Raw genomic sequence first — 4648 nt, 5'->3', positions numbered from 1 at the left:
CCTCTGCAAGTGCTTGATGCAAGGACTTCAGCCTCTGGGTCCTATTTTGCTTGCCAGTTTCTCTTGGTGCTCCCCCAAGCCACTTCCCAGGAGGCAAATTAATATCTTCCTTGGTAGCTGTGATCATTTAGAAATGAGGTCAAAATTAAAAGGTAGCTTGTTTTTCCCTGGCATTTCTTGACATCTCTGACTCTCCAGCAGCCTCTGCTCATGTGTGTCTCTTGGGGCTCCCTCCAAACCCTCCCACCACTGCCTCTTCCCTCACCTGGGTCTGGCCACCTAGAAGAGGAAGACAGGAGCCACCACAGTCCTAGTGGGAAAACAACTACTGGGCTCTGGGGCAGGGACTCCCACATAGGAGCCACCTGAGAGCTTCTGTGTCAAAAGATCTGGGACCTGAGAATCATATTGACCAAAGCTCCCAGGCAATACTGAAGCTGGGCCAAGTTTGGAAGCCATAATCCTTGAGTTCAGAACCACAACCCACCTGCAAAGACAGGGAATACGTAGGGAGGGCTGGACTCCGTCCTGGGATCCCTTACAGCCCATCCCGTGTTTCACACACCTGTCCCCACCTTGGAAAAAGGCACTTCCAACTACCCAAGGCTTCAAGGCGATTTGATTTGATTTGATAAATTAAATAAACCCTATTTTATTTATTTATTTATTTTTATTTTTTTGAGACACAGTTTCACTCTGTTGCCCAGGCTGGGGTACAGTGGCACGATCCTGGCTCACTGCAACCTCTGCCTCCTGGGTTTAAGCGATTCTCCTGCCTCAGCCTCTCAAGTAGCTGAGATTACAGATCCGTGCCACGATGCCTGGCTGATTTTTGTATTTTTAGTAGAGACAGGGTTTCGCCATGTTGGCCAGGCTGGTCTCGAATTCCTGACCTCAGTTGATCCACCCACCTCCGCCTCCCAAAATGCTGGGATTACAGGCATGAGCCACCACGCCCGGCCAATCCTATTTTAAAATACATCCAGAATCCACCACCTCCACAGCCACCACCTTGGTCTGAGCCACCAGCAGCTGTCCCCTGATTCATGGCAACGGCATCCTCTCTGGCCTTCTGACTGCCCTTCACGCCCTGCCCAGGCCCACTCTCCACCCAGCAGCCCGAGGATCTTATAAAAGGATGAGTCTGATTGTTTTCCTTGCCCTAGTTCACCCTTTCCACTGGCCTCGCCTCTGCACGGCTGACTCCAACTCATCTTTCAGCTCCTGGTTTAAATGCTGCCCCATTAGAGAGAACTCCCCTGACAGCTGCAGCTAAGAGCAGCCTCCCCCTCCTCAGTCATCCTTTCTATCTGCCGTTTCTTGGTTTCCTTCACAGGACTTTGTAATTGTTTGTTGGTTTGTTGTTTACTTGCTTGGCACGCTGCCTCCTCTCTCTGCACGGTGGGGTCTCTAGGGGCAGAGCCTCACTTTTCTGTTTACTGCTCTCTCCCCAGCACCCAGCACAAGGCCACGGACAACGAGTGTCCGTATACAGTTCTAGAAGAACAGGAGGGCAATAACTGATTGGTCCAATTCATCGTTTTGAGTCGGGCTGCTTAGGTAAAGATGCTGTAGGCGCGATCAACATCCCATGGTCCAGTAGGCAGGTCTGGGAATGAGCAGGGTCCGGAGGTGGTCGTGTCTGGAGAGTGCAAGGATGGGATGCCCAGGACGCTGGCCCAGGCTCCCCTTAAGCCTCTGACTTGCGCTAGGATGAAGCCGAAAGCAAGGGAGAGAACTGAACATGCCTGTTCCCTACACACCTATTTTACAGATGAATAAATGGGTCCTCAGCCTAGGCCTCAGAGTGAGCAACTTCCAGAGGGCCAAGTCCCCCCAGCCTTACCCTCCAGACCTCATCCCTGAGCTGGCGGACCTCCCCACAGCTGGCGAGGGTCTCTGAGGGGACTGAGAGGTCATTGAGTCCAATCCGCCACCTCTGAGCCAGCCTGTGCAGCCCAGGTAGAGAACGGCGCTCCCACTGCATTTCCTAAGTCTAGAGACAGGCTTGGTGCTGTGGAATTTGGGACTGGAATTTAGGAGGTCTGAGTAGCCTCCCTTCGCCTCCCTGGGCCTCAGTTTCCCCTTCCTGGGGGCTCTGGGCGTCAGGCAGCCCGAGCGTGGTCTCTGGGGCCGCAGCCGCTCTCCGCGGAGCGCTGGCGCCCCCTGCGGGAGCGGAACGGAAAGAGCAGGCCGGGCTCTCGCCGCCGCCGCGATTTTCCCACAGTCTCCTCCCAGGCTCCGGGAGGTGGCGGGCGCTGCCTGAAGGCGGAGGTCGGCCTCTTGGGGTCTGCAGCGCCACCGGGCCCGGAACCACAGACGCGACAGATTTACAGACACACAGAGACACAAACACCCACCGACCTCAAAGACTCCAGACCCCTAAACCATGCACACAGGTCCACCCACCCTTTACCCAGGCAACCCCGGCCACTTCCCGCGGTCCCAGGAGCCCCGAAGAGGAAGGGGCAGCTGTTGGCAGAAGGCGTGGACAGAACTCGGACACGCGGGCCGGGTGTCCTCACGCGAGTGCGTCCTGGAGGCCGCTTAGAGGGTGGGAAGGAGAAGGGGAGGGGCTGGGCCTGCATAAGCCCCCCATACAAGAGACAGCCTCGGTCCCCATGTAACCACCCCGTGGGTTCACTTTGCCCGCTGCCCGGAGACAGCCAGATTTCTCAGAGCTGGCTGGACATGGGAGTTTTATTTGTACTCAAATCGGCCTCCCTGAAGATTCTGAGGCTAGAGTTTTTCAAGGATAGTTTGGCGGGCCAGGAAATGGGTGCCGCTGACTGGCTGGGGATGCAATCCCAGGGGTGTGGAAAATTGTCCTGGGGTGCTGAGTCCGCTTCTGGGTGGGGCCACAGGACTGGGGTGCCACGCGCACCCCCATGCCCCAGCCATTGGTAGTAAGAAATGCCAAAAAACCTGAAAACTTATCTCAAAAAGTCGATCTTAGACTCTCCAAGAGTGATGTTATCTGCAGGAGTAACCGGGGAAGTTGCGAATCTTGTGGCCTCTGGAATAATGACTGATAACCGGTTACAGCTCCACCTTAGCAGAATGTAGGCTCCTCTCATCCTCCTAAACCACTGCTCTTTCATTATCTTTACAAAGGCGGTTTAGTTTGGGAGATGGGCTATTATCATTTAAACTATAAACTAAATGTCTCCCAAAGTTAGCTTGGCCCAAGTCCAGGAATGCCTAAGGGCAGTTTAGAGGTGAAAGGCAAGATAGGGGTTGGTTAGATGGGTCTCTTTCACTGTCCTAATTTTCTCACTGTTATAATTTCTGCAAAGGCAGTTTCATCAAGGGAGAAGAGTGGGGCCGGGGACACAGCTGCCCCATCTCAGCATCACAGGAAGCCCTAAGGGAAATTCCAGGTGTGGGACAGAGACCCCTGGCGTGACTGTGGTGACCCCTCTCCTTTGTCAACCTCAACAGGGTTCACAAAAGTGTCCAGGCCCCCTCCCCCAACTCCCCTCCCCTCCCAGCCCCCACACCTGCCAGGATTCCCAGCAGTAGCCTGTGGATGGGGAGGAGGCAGAACAACAAATTCCTGGGTGTAGCCCTTATGTTTGGAAATCAGGCTGGCTGGCTTTTTATTCATTCAGGTGGACTTGCAGCACTGGCTACATGCCATGTGTGTGCTGGGCACCGTGCACATTCTGTAATGAGCAAAGTCTCTGTCCTCCTGGAGCTTACCTGTATAATACCTCATATTATATAGGTAATGTAATGCCAGTTGGTAATCCAGCACTTGCACTGTTAGGTATACCCAAGAGACATGAAAACATACAGATATGTCCCTGTATGAAAGGTGTGTAAACCAGAGCAACTCCATCTTGAATGGGGCTAGGTAAAAGGAGGCTGAGACCTACTGGTCTGCATTCCCAGACGGTTAAGGCATTCTAAGTCATAGGATCAGATAGAAGGTCAGCACAAGATTCAGGTCATAAAGACCTTGCTGATAATAGAGGTTGCAGTAAAGAAGCTGGTCAAAACCTGCCAAAAGCAAGATGGTGACGAGAGTGACCTCTGGTCATCCTCACTGCTACACTCCCACCAGCGCCATGACAGTTTACAAATGCCATGGCAACGTCAGGAAGTTACCCTATATGGTCTAAAAAGGGGAGGCATGAATAATCCACCCCTTGTTTAGCGTATCAAGAAATAACCATAAAACTGGGCAACCCGCAGCCCTCAGGGCTGTTCTGTCTATGGAGTAGTCATTCTTTTATTCCTTTACTTTCATAATAAACTTGCTTTCACTTTACTCTGTGGACTTGCCCTGAATTCTTCCTTGTGTATGATCCAAGAACCCTCTCTCGGGGTCTGGATTGGGACCCCTTTCCTGTAACACCTATGTTTGCACAAAGACTTGCATGCGAGTGTTCATAGCTACCTGCTTGCTTTCTTTCTTTCTTTTTCTTTCTTTCTTTCTTTCTTTCTTTCTTTCTTTTTTAGACGGAGTCTTGCTCTGTCACCCAGGCTGGAGTGCAGTGGAGTGATCTCCGCTCACTGAAACCTCCACCTCCCGGGTTCAAGCAATTCTCCTACTTCAGCCTCCCAAGTAGCTGGGATTACAGGTGCATGCCACCTTGCCCGGCTAATTTTTTGTATTTTTAGTAAAGACGGGATTTCACCATGC

The sequence above is a fragment of the Pongo pygmaeus genome, chromosome 21, assembly GCF_028885625.2.
Source record: "Pongo pygmaeus isolate AG05252 chromosome 21, NHGRI_mPonPyg2-v2.0_pri, whole genome shotgun sequence".
Classification (NCBI taxonomy): domain Eukaryota; kingdom Metazoa; phylum Chordata; class Mammalia; order Primates; family Hominidae; genus Pongo; species Pongo pygmaeus.
Note: the sequence above shows the minus strand (reverse complement) of the source record.